Here is a 12,834-nt window from a genome sequence, read left to right on the forward strand (position 1 = left end):
AGCATATAGACCGGTGGCATTTTGTCGAAGATATTAGATGCAGTCGCCAAAGGACTCCCTGCATGTCTGCGGGCTGTTGCTGCTGCTGCGGCATTGATGGTACAAGACGCAGAACTCATTGTTCTTTCACACCCTATGACTGTGACACCCTATGAATATTACACATGACAGCACAACGTCGATTGGGGTATGAGGCTATTTTGTTGGCTACTGCTAATCTGACTATTGAACCAACCTCCGATGTGCATGGTCCAACTTTGTCATTGCATAAGTTAACCAATGACCAGTTTTCTGATGATTCACATGATTGCTTGGATCGTCTGCATGCATCCACCTCTTGCAGGCCGGACTTTTCTCGTCTGCCCTGGAGGATGGGGATCACTGGTATATAGATGGGTCATGTTCAAAACTGAATGATGCTGTATACTGGTGTGGTTTTGACGTGGTTTATACTGAACTTCCAAATCGTATTATCAAAGCATATTTGCTTCCATACAAATCCGCACAAGCAGCTGAGTTGTTTGCATTGATTAGAGCATGCCAACTGGCTAAAGACAAATCAATCAATATATGCAGTTATGCTCAAAAGTTTGCATACCCTGGCAGAAATTGTGAAATTTGGGCACTGATTTTGAAAATATCTGTCTTTTATTTAATGATAGTGATCATATGAAGCCATTTATTATCACATAGTTGTTTGGCTCCTTTTTAAATCATAATGGTAACAGAAATCACACAAATGGCCCTGATCAAATGTTTACATACCCTTAAATGTTTGGCCTTGTTACAGACACACAAGGTGACACACACAGGTTTAAATGGCAATTAAAGGTTAATTTCCCACACCAGTGGCTTTTTAAATTGCAATTAGTGTCTGTGTATAAATAGTCAATGAGTTTTTAGCTCTCACGTGGATGCACTGAGCAGGCTAGATACTGAGCCATGGGGAGCAGAAAAGAAATGTCAAAAGACCTGTGTAACAAGTTAATGGAACTTTATAAAGATGGAAAAGGATATAAAAATATATCCAAAGCCTTGAAAATGCCAGTAAGTACTGTTCAATCACTTATTAAGAAGTGGAAAATTCAGAGATCTCTTGATACCAAGCCATGGTCAGGTAGACCAAGAAAGATTTCAGCCATAACTGCCAGAAGAATTGTTCAGGATACAAAGAAACACCCACAGGTAACCTCAGGAGAAATACAGGCTGCTCTGGAAAAAGATGGTGTGGTTGTTTCAAGGAGCACAATATGATGATACTTGAACAAAGATGAGCTGCATGGTCGAGTTGCCAGAAAGAAGCAAATGCCACAAAAAAGCCCTGTTACAATATGCCTGACAAAACCTTGACACGCCTCACAGCTTCTGGCACACTGTAATTTGGAGTGACGAGACCAAAATAGAGCTTTATGGTCACAACCATAAGCGCTATGTTTGGAGAGGGGTCAACAAGTATTGTGCTCCTTGAAACAACCACACCGTCTTTTTCCAGAGCAGCTTGTATTTCTCCTGAGGTTACCAGTGGGTTTTTCTTGCCAGGGTATGCAAACCTTTGAGCAGAACTGTACACAGACTCAAAATACACATATGGGGTGGTGCACGATTTTGCCCGTTTGTGGGAAGAAAGAGATTTTTAGACAGCCGAGGGCAAGCCGATATAACCTAGTAGCAGAGCTTCTGAGAGCAGCACAGTTGCCTGCTAAATTGGCTGTAATGAAAGTTGCAGGACACATGACAGGAGAGTTTGAGGAGCCAAGGGGAACAGATTAGCGGATGAGGTTGCAAAATGGGCGGCGAAGGAAGCCCTGATCTAAATCATTCTGATGAAACTGTTTTGATTATGCAATCCACTTTAGTTAAAGATGTTGACATCAAATTGTTGCAGGCTAATCCATCAACTTTTTTCTAAGATGTACTTTTGATGTTAACAAAATACCTCTTAAATTATCTAATTTTCACAGGCAAGTCCTTCTGACGTGGTGCTTGATTTTTTTATTTTATTTCTCCACACTCTTTTTACATCTGGAACAATAAGTATATCACGCACTGAAATAGATCACTGTTTTTAGACAGCGATTTGACTGATATATTATTAGTTGTGCAGTTACTGAATTCTGATTATTTTTTAAGTATTAAAGAATTATGATTAAGTGTCATATTTCAGTCAAAGAATACTACTCAATTTCTATCAAAACACTATCACACATGGCGTAGTAAGATTTCTAAACATTTGTTTTTGGATAATATTGATGTGATTAATGACTAGTAATCAGGATAGGGTTGCACCAGCTGTGCGTAAGTTCTCACGTAAGTTGGGACGTAAAGTTCACACTAAGGGCTTAGTAACTACTAGTTCGTTTGTAACTAAGTCAGTGCTTCATTTGGTTGCACCACCTGTTCTTAAGGCAAGACTTAACTAGTAGGTCATAAGCTCTCCGTAAAGTAATGTGTAGTCGTATAATATGACATTTTCTTGTATTGATCCAATAAGCAGCCTTCAAATTTGTACACAGAAGTTTTAAAAAGCTGTACATTTCAGTTTCCCTCGCTATGGTTGATGTTCAAACCTTGTTTGCTCACGTAATTGTCAGCTGTAATAAATTATATCCCTATTAATATACGATATAAAATAAAAGTAGATTTGATAAATAGTATATTTGCCCTATGTAAATACATACTAATACAACAGGCTATATATAGTATGGTATGGAGTGGTGGTGGTGTAGTGGACTAAAGCACTGAACTGGTAAGCAGAAAGTTGTTGGTTCGATCCCCACAGCCACCACCATTGTGTCCTTGAGCAAGGCACTTAACTCCAGGTTGTTCCAGGTGGGTTGTCCCTGTAATAAGGGCACTGTAAGTCGCTTAAATGTAAATATATTTTGAATGTGTTGAAACTTGACACCGGGCGACGCATCCTGAAAACGGCACCATTAGATCAGTTTCATACTGAAGAGCCGCTTAAAAGTAAAGTTGTTTTCTCTCTTGTAAATGTAAACAAGTGTAATTGCTAACACCATCGTATATGTCGAAAGGACTGAAGCCTGTCACGCAAAACATGAGCTCACCGTTGTCATTAAATACCATTCCGCTTTTTTATTCCATCAGTTACTCCTGGTTGGAGTCTGCCGTAAATATTTAGTTTACACGTAGGGTTACGTCCTACCTAAGTTTAATGGTGCAACGCTCAAATATTTAGTAGTGCGTAAATTTTGACTTAGTGCCCATTTATGCCACAACTAGGCTAAGTTCTAATGTACGTATAGCTGGTGCAACCAGCCCCTAATGTGCTCGTGATGCGCTGGCTCGTGACACCTGCATGTTACCTTTAAAACTGAGTGACAGACAAATGCAACATGAGGAAGGCACAATTTAAAGATTTATTTTATCTCGCCAAGTTTATATGATGCTGTGTAAATGTCGCAGATTCTGTCTTAATGAAAGTGATTATGATTTTAGAAAAGTTTGAAAAAATCTGTCTTTATATTCATGCAATACCGTCAATGAGAAGATTTCAACAGTATAACCGTCCGTTTTAAAACCGAGGTATATTGTGAAACCTTGAAACCGTTACTTCCCTAGATCACAATTTCTTTTTTCTAGTAATGAATGGAAATGTGAAATTGTGCAAATAAAATGAAACAAACAAAAACCAGTGGCTGTTTACCACAGATTTCATCATCTGCTGTGAGTGTAAGGTTTCACAAGCAGATGCTCTTATTTCTCTATTAGGGTTACAAGTTTCCGTTCAAAATGATTACTCCAAAATAAATTCTGTCTCATGTTCGCCCTATAGACTGGTTTGTGTCAATCAGCCTGAAAGATACTTACTTTCATGTGCACACAGCCCCTTATCACAGGCCGTTCTTGAGATTGCCTTTGAGGGGACTGTTTACCCTTGTGGGAAAGCACCCACGTACTATCAAACAGGCGTGGCACACGGTAAAGTATCAGTACTCAAATTGATTACGATAGATGCTTCGAACACCGGTGAGAAACATCTCCTGTCAATACGTGTGATGCACGTTCCGTGTCACCTGAACTGTGGCGCAGATTTGCTCTTGTGAAAGGGCGCTATACAAGGACAATGGAGACTTTGTCCTCAGACAGTGCTGATGATATGGAATCGGTTTGGGTATATCGATCAATTTGTACCCCCTGAGACAATGCATTATCGTCTTTGGTATTCCCTGACTCATGCTTCGCTGGGCCTGGATGTTCTAGCCCACAAATGGCCAGTGGGACACAAGTATGCATTCTCTCCTGTCCACTTACTTTGCCAAGTATTGTGCAAAATCCGAGAGGCACACTGGGTGGTCTGTCAGTAGACAGACATCCTATAGTTGTGAAATTCTTATGTCGCACGAGGAGGTTGAGACAGTCTCGCCCTGTTACTGTTCCAGTTTGGGACTTAGCGCTTGTGTTAAAAGCACTCACAGGCCCGCTGTTCAAGCCATTGGACACAGTGAGTTTAATACATTTTTCAGCCTTGGAACCCTCCACTTCCATCCCAAAGCCCTTTCATTTAGATGAGAAGATAAAAAGATTTTAGTCTTTGCGTAGTATCATGTCATTCATGTGTTAATGTACAACTTACAGATCATTATTAAACAATAATAAGCAAAAAATGAAATACATTTCAAACACCTGTATTGTAATTAAGGACCCTTTTATATTACTGCATTTCTTTTCTGTATGTGTAACGGGCTCTTAGGTCCCACCTAGTAGGGGAATACTACAACGTTACCCTGGAAGACCTAGAAGTGACAGGATCTTAGTCCCCACCCCCGGTGCTTTGAGTCTCAGTATACACAGTAAGTGTGTATATCTTTTAGCTTACCTATTGTATAATATACTACAGGAATAAGAAGTGTGGGCTTCAAGCAATTAAGTGTCAACACGGTGGCTTCCTGAAGAATAAAAGTGATGCAAAGTAATAACTTAAGATCACGTTCCCACCCCCCTAAACCTAATAGTGTACGTAAGTGAGATGCCCTTACTCCAAGGTAAGTTCCACAAATAATTATCAACTGTATTACTTTTAACAATAAATAATTTATTTTCTCTTTTTTAGGAAGCTGGGAATTCTTCTGAAAAGGTTTGTTACAATTAAATGAAATAATGAAATAAAATAATAAAACAAATAACAGGTTCTCTGAATTTGTCTTACAACCTTTATGAGTCTTCAAGTCTTAACAATTTCAAACACTTTATAAAACACCCCTCAGATATAAATTCTTTCAAATTAATTTCAATATCTGGACACGTAAATTAACTCACTAGTAACACTGGATGTTATTAAACAAACTCTGAATCAAATCAAAGACTCTTGTAGTACAATTCAAATGATTCACTTCAGATAACTCTGATGACTCTTAACTTTGTTCAAATGACTCTTTTGAATCAACTTTATGATTCAGTTTCCATTTGACTCAGATTCACATCAAATTGTTCAAAATCACAGTTCAGGTTCACAATTCAGATAATAACTCAGTTCAGTTCAATCTAACTCAGTAAAATGTTCATACAGGTGTGTGTAAAGAACATTTGTACCAGATTGTAGCAACGATGACTTTGATGCGTCGACTTTGCGATGACTTATGACGACTTGCGATGACTTATGATTTATGATGACTTGTAACTTGTGATGACTTGTAACAGTGAAACAAAACATCTGAGACTGGACAATGAGGAGATGTCGTCTGGTTGGCAGGGTAACAAACACAAAAAACACCAGAGAAGCTTCAGCGCGGCTCGGGAAAACTCTGGAACTTTCTGGAACAAAATGGTGCGGCTCAGTCACAGCACCCACTTGAATAGGGTCGATCCAGAAAAACAAGAAAAACACTTCTTGAAAGCAAATTTTCAGATCATCTGCAATTGTTAAACTCTTCTGAATGCCAAAAATACTCAGAAAAAGGGAAAAAATCACTCCGTGCAAAACTTACTCTTGTTCTAGCGCTCTTACAAGTGCACTAAAGCGATTCGCGGGAAAACAACGTATCACGATCTATGACACGGTTCATTGATGACTCCAAAAATGCAGTATGATTCTACAAAAACGTAAATTCAGTATTACACCAGAAACAACAATGTTCTGAATGAAACTCACGGCTTTAGCAACTCTCTTTCGTGCTCTCGGCCAGTCTCTAACACCGTTCTCCGTTCAATGGCGCAATCAACCGAACTTCTGCTTCAACTACGTCTTCAGTTTCACACAATCACGTCAATGTACACTTAACTCACAAAACTTAAACTGACTGTGCCTCTGTCATCCTTTACATTTTCAGCAGAGAAAAAGTCTACTTACACAGCGATCACAGCGTGTCTCTCTTCTCCAACATCCATTCAGCGTGTGCGTTCTTCTCACGCACAATGTAGACAGCACCACCCACCAAAATAAAAGTCCCTTAGAGAAAAATACATCACCGTTACATATGCAAGAAAAGCTTGGAATCAAAAGTGATTACAGCTAACGCTAATATTATTATTCTATTTGTTTCTATGTCTCAACCTCGGCACTCCTATCCCGATGTCACCAGAAGCGGCCGGATCCACCTCCATTCCTGCTTGGTATCGGACTCCACTGCTGTGTGTCTCTGAGTGATGACAGCTAAATGCAGCCAGTGCCAGCCAGACATCACTTCAGTTTTTTATGATGGACCTCAGAGGATGAACAGATGCCAACTCCAACCATAAGACATGGGATACGTCATATGCCATTGCCTAAACCTTGGACTTAGGATAGACCTCACCAAAATTACCGGCCGGTTGAACTGCAAAGCACCTTACAGATCTCTGCCTGCATCACCATGGTCTAATGATGGTCTACACTCTTAAAATGGAATACATAGGGTGGCCTGGGTAGCTCAGCAAGTATTGATGCTGACTACCACCCCTGGAGTCGTGAGTTCAAATCCAGGGTGTGCTGAGTGACTCCAGCCAGGTCTCCTAAGCAACCAAATTGGCCCAGTTGCTAGAGTCGCATGGGGTAACCTCCTTGTGGTTGCGATTAGTGGTTCTCGCTCTCAGTGTGGCGCGTGGTAAGTTGTGCGTGGATCGCGGAGAGTAGCATGAGCATCCACATGCTGGGAGCCTCCGCGGTGTCATGCACAACGAGCCTCGTGATAAGATGCGCTGATTGACTGTCTCAAAAGCGGAGGCAACCACCCCCCAGATTGTAGGTGAGTAACCACGCCACCACGATGACCTACTAAGTAGTGGGAATTGGGCATTCCAAATTGGGAGAAAAAGGGGATAAAAAAAATGGAATAAATATATTATCAATAAATTGCCAACAAAAGCCTTCATCAGCCAACTAACAAAGGAAAATGCATCTTTATGAACTTCTGCAGTTAATCCAGGATGAACTTCAAAGACAATAGTTATTAATCTTAAATCTTTGTTTAAACACTGGCCCTTAACACTTACTTAGTTTAATCATTTTAAACCATGACTTGCACTGCAAATAAATAAGTAATACTGGCATTATATTCATGCTTTTAGCCAGAGGGGAACTGGCCCCCACAGTGAGCCTGGTTTCTCCCAAGGTAATTTTTCTCCATTAGCCAACATCTTATGGAGTTTTGTGTTCCTTGCCACAATTGCCTTCGGCTTGCTTACTGTGATTCTAAATACAATTATTATTTAATTACTTATTTTTATACAAATTTCATAATCGTATTTAATCAAAATACACAATGATGACTCTAAGACTCTATAGATATTATGGTTTCATTTTCTGTTAATGCATGATTTTCTGTAAAGCTGCTTTGAAATAATGTGTGTTGTGAAAGGCACTATACAAATTAAAATGACTTGACTAACCAATGGAAATGTGAAAGTGTGCAAATAAAATTAAACAAACGAAAACCAGTTGCAGTTTACCACAGAACATTTCATCATCTGCTGTGGGCATAAGGTTTCATAACCAGATACTCTTATTTCTCTATTAGTTACAGAAAGTTTTGAAGTTGCTTTTTGTGGATTAAAAATAAACAACATATACACTATAAAATAATAAATTCTCTACTTAAATTGTTTTATTAAATGGCCACCTGCGTTTAAAGAAAGTAGGAAAGTAAGAAATTAATTTAACTTGCTTGGCTGAGGAAACAATGGCCTGGTCATGTGGGCGTGAAATCAGAATCCCGTATTTTGATTAACATTTGCAAAACAACCACATTTATTTGAAGCCCCGGCTTGCTTTCAGGGGGTTTAATATTTCACCTTAACTGCTCTTGTTTCTTAAGTGATCTCATAAGATGTTTCCTGTTCTTCCTGTTATTATCAGAGGCTACAGTATATCACTGAAAAATGTAAAAAACAACAACAACAACAACAAAAAAACAACCTGTCTGTGTACAATGGCCTGCATGAAACCCTGACTGAAGAGTCTCAGAAATGTTATTACCTTCTAGGAAAGCAGTTAGCTGTTGAAGTATTTTGTATAGAAAGGGAAGGTTAGATATTGGTCTGAAATTATTTAGCATGCAGACTGGTTGCTGGTTTGGAGAATGTCTGTTCACACAGTCTAAGAGGAGACAGTTTCCTGGTTATTAGAGGGAGGGGACTTGGAGCAGCAGATTGGGTATTCAGCAAGGAACAGCTACTGATTTCTTTTTGGTTGGTAGTTTGTTTTAAATGTTGAAGATATTTTCTGTCTTTACTATTTTCATGTTTTTTATTCACAGTGTCACTGTGCAGCCTAAATGTGTGTTATTGTAATAATATTAATAATGCAAAATATCAGGTTTGATGCATCTTATTTATGTCGTGATTATTTCTTTAACTGTATAAGCTCAATAAAATGTATAATCAATGTAATTTTTTTAATAATCTCTTCTGCATTTATCACAATGCAAATTTGTAAAGCACTATAGTAAAATTATTGTTTTTATTAATGATACACATTGTGTTGAGGTTTCTTTGTTTCCATATGAATAAGCTCTGTCATTTTACTGCTCATCACTCCATTAACCAATAACCTGATTGTTAGGAGCAGAAAAGGTTTTGCTTTTATTGAAATACCATCCTTGCGAAAGTTAGTTTATTTCTTAATAATGATGTCCCAGAAATGTTTAGCATCAGAAATGTGGTAGCTTTTTTATTTTATGTTTCACAAATTTCATTTCCAAAGTTTTACAAACAAGATGTTTTCATTAGAAGAAATATTCACCTTATGTTTCTAACAATGATGAAATAAAGCATTTACAGCTAACAAAAAATGCTTATCAAAATTAGAACTTGACATGATAATGGAGGAGGATGATGAGGAAAGTTAAGGGTGATGGTTATGGCCTGCTTCATCAACCCAAAGGCTTGCACCATACTTCTGCAATTTGATGCTATGATTGGCAGTCACAATGAAAGACCGGTCGCTGGGGACATGGAAATTGTGGCAGATGATTTCAGTGCAGTTTTTGTCGTTGTTTTTATCTTCCACAAGGACAGAGGCATAGATGGTGCCTTCCCCGGTAAAGTTACACGTCTCGTTCTCCGGCAGGTGAAGGTAACGGATCCGGGAGTCTGGTTTAAAAACCATCTTTACATCGCTGGAAATCTTCCCTGATACTGATTGTTCAGTTTTTGATGCTGTACCTCCTATCTCTCCCCCCACATTTATCACCATTTCTTCCAGCCTCATTGTATCCACTCCATAGAAAATCCGAAGATGCTTCCCGGTTGCGTTGGCCACGTGGGTATTTGAGCGTGAAGTCTCGTTCCCCATTTTATTTAGTGGGAGTTGATAAGATCTGAATTTTTAATGAAAGGAACATAATGTAATATTTACAGGTATGCAGAGCACTGGAAGGTTGTTTATAATAAAATATTTTCAGTCTTGGCCCTTTTTTTATTTGTTTTTATTTTTTTTTATTTTTTTGTCATTCTGTGGCAGGACTAGTGCTCTGTACATAATAGATATGTGTCTATGTGAATTAGTGCTTGGAAATTCTGGCCTGTGATTGGTTCAAAGGAGAGCATATAATTTGTTATATCGTCTTACCATCAGATCATCATCTGGCAATATATATTTTTAAATATGGGCACCATTATAATTGACAAACCCAACCAACCAAGCATCAAGGAGCAAATTTGTCATTTCTACGATTGTATCTTAAAGGTGTAAAGATGTAAAAGTAAGAGAAAATATAAAGAAACAGTCCATAATGCTGCCTTTACATACAGTATAAAATATCACTAGCTCTATAATCAAGAATATCAAATAAATACTTACTGGAGAGAAAATAACTGTTGTATATTCAGTTCAGGAGTCAAATGTTTCCTATTAACAGTTGGTTCAACAGATGACTGGCAGCCAGTGTGCACACCCTTAAAAGTAGTTCAGGTGGCTTGTATACACCCATCTACCTCAACACAAGCCAATCAGCATTTTAACTTATTTCGTGAGAGTGAAAAATATGTGGCAGACCCTTTAAAGTAAGAGAGTTCAACAACAACATGATACCATTGCACAATCACATTACACAATCATGAAAAAGAAGAGTTCTTGACAAAGAGATTATTTTATGCTCAAATAAGAAAAATAAATTGCCTGGTGAAACTCTAAGCACAGCCAAGTCAATAGCCCTAAACAGGACCACTGACTTTATTTGGAATTAAAAACTGTAATATGTAATTTTCTCTTTATAGATGCACACTCCATTTTTGCTACACCTGCTTAGCTCAAGTGCAATAAATCTGGGGAGTGGCCCCATCAAAAGGAATCTGAGTGTGGTTTAGCTTATTAGAGAAGGATGGTTTTGACTAAAACTTTGGGTATTTGTTGAGTTTATTATTATTATTATTATTAATTAATTAATTAATTAATTAATTAATTAGAAACTGTTTGGTTTAGCTTTCTTATGAGAAGGGCAGTTTTCTTGGCGTTTTGCGAGTTTTTGTGTGTTTGCAACGATTTGTTTGTAAAATGCTTCCATGTCTCTGACCACTTTCGGGCCAGGCACGCCCTGGTCGTTCCAAAGGCCGTTCATTCAGATGATAGGATAAAAAGGTTTTAGCCATTGCGTAGTATCATGTCATTCATGTGTTAATGTACAACTTACAGATAATTTTTAAACACTTATAAGCAACAACAACAACAAAACCAAACATTTCTAACAACTGAAAGTAATTGAGGACCCTTTTATATTCATGTGTTTATATTCTGTATGCAAAAAAAGCTTTGTATCAAAAGTGATTACAGCTAATCACCAATGGAAATGTGAAAGTATGCAAATAAAATCAATCAAACAAAAAACAATGACAGTTTACCACAGAACAGGGAAAATGTAATAATCTGCTGTGGGCGTTAGGTTTCACAACCAGATGCTCTTTATTCTTGTAACGTGTAAAGATGTGCAAGATGGAGGTGGGAACCAGCTGAACAGCAACGTAAACTGTAATGATAAACTCAGCTTAAAATAACTATATAAAATAAGCCTACTGTAGGGATTTGAGAGAGATTTTGAATGCGAGTGACTTAGAATCTGATTGCCATGAGAGCACACACTATCACACAGTACCTGCTTCAGCGTCAACAAGTTGTAACAATTATTTATTTACTGGGTACCTCAAATTCCAAAACAATGTCCCTTAATTTTGTTTTTTAATGAGCGATCATTACAGGAAATGTCACTTACATGAAGCCTCGGCTTGTTTTCAGGGGTTAATATTTCATGTTAACAAGAGCAGTCTTGTTTCTGAAATAATCTTAAAGAATGTTTCCTGTTCTTCCTGTTCTTATCAGAGCCTATATCACTGAAAACTTTAAGTCATGTCTCTGTACTATGGCCTGCATGAAAACCTGACAAAAGATGAATGAATGTTTTTATTAATGATAAACATTGTATTGAGGTTTCCTTGTTTCCATATCAATAACCTCTGTTACTTCTAATTTCTACATGTTACTTCTAAAACCTTTATACTTCTATACCCAATATACACAGGGCTGGACTGGGACAAAAGACTCAGCCCTGGCATTTCATAAGCACACAGGTCAAATTTCAGATCAATTTCAGTAAAAAAATAAAAAAAAAAACCTCTCCTTCTCTGATATTGAACAATGGATGTGAAAAGTAACTTACAGCTGTAAATTCAAAATATATGGTGCATGCCCACCAGGGCTTGCTGATTCAAACTTACTAAATGGATTGAATAATTTTTGAGAGCTTGGTGTCTTTTACAATGCCATATTATCAGAATTAGAATCAGAATCAGCTTTATTGCCAAGTATGCTTACATATCCAAGGAATTTCCTTGGTGATTTTTAATATCCGGCTGACATTAGCTAAAAGCAGAGATGCTGCTAATTAGTGACTTGACATCCTAGACACACCATGCTTGTTGAGCTTCCTAGTGACATTCATAATTTGGCTATCTAGCTAGCTCAACAAGCGTCACAGCGACCATAGATTGTGTAGCCCACTTTGGACAGCTGATTGACTGGCTAGCTAGCTTCAAAAGTTCAACTATCATTATCAATTAACCAGTCTAACTTTATTTGTTATAGGGCATTTTTACAAACGGAATTCGTCACAAAGCGCTGTAAAGATTGCATTTTCCAGAGGGAATCAAAAAACCAAAAAACCTAGTGCCACATGGGAAAAACTAAAAAATGATTCCCTGACCCCAGAGGCAGTCGAGTTAACTTTTAGAAAATATCATAGAGTAAACACATAAAACAGAATAATAGCATATTGGGCACAGTCATGCCAATGGGGGTGGGCCGACTAATAGAAAAGCAACATCAAGGAAAGCTCTTTGCACTTGAAGATTCTATGGCCAAATGCCATCCTCTATCTCAGCACCCAAAATGATTATTTTTCTTTCTTT

At 38.0% G+C, this 12,834-nt stretch overlaps 2 long non-coding RNA genes across 10 annotated transcripts; one reads left to right on the forward strand and one right to left on the reverse strand.

Annotated features, from left to right (window-relative positions):
• LOC127439362 (uncharacterized) lies at positions 1–9,441 on the forward strand. Of its 2 annotated transcripts, none has more exons than XR_007896926.1 (2): positions 1–99; positions 4,715–9,441. It is a non-coding gene; the product is annotated as an uncharacterized LOC127439362 (long non-coding RNA). The 2 variants fall into 2 exon arrangements; XR_007896925.1 differs by having other exon boundaries at positions 7–187.
• LOC127439361 (uncharacterized) lies at positions 5,757–10,799 on the reverse strand. Of its 8 annotated transcripts, none has more exons than XR_007896921.1 (4): positions 10,238–10,405; positions 6,515–9,755; positions 6,311–6,409; positions 5,757–5,771 (listed from the first exon to the last, which is right to left on the reverse strand). It is a non-coding gene; the product is annotated as an uncharacterized LOC127439361 (long non-coding RNA). The 8 variants fall into 8 exon arrangements; XR_007896920.1 differs by having other exon boundaries at positions 5,761–5,775; XR_007896919.1 differs by having other exon boundaries at positions 6,311–9,755.
• Positions 10,800–12,834: the final 2,035 nt, after the last annotated feature.

Source organism: Myxocyprinus asiaticus, unplaced genomic scaffold, assembly GCF_019703515.2.
Source record: "Myxocyprinus asiaticus isolate MX2 ecotype Aquarium Trade unplaced genomic scaffold, UBuf_Myxa_2 HiC_scaffold_117, whole genome shotgun sequence".
Classification (NCBI taxonomy): domain Eukaryota; kingdom Metazoa; phylum Chordata; class Actinopteri; order Cypriniformes; family Catostomidae; genus Myxocyprinus; species Myxocyprinus asiaticus.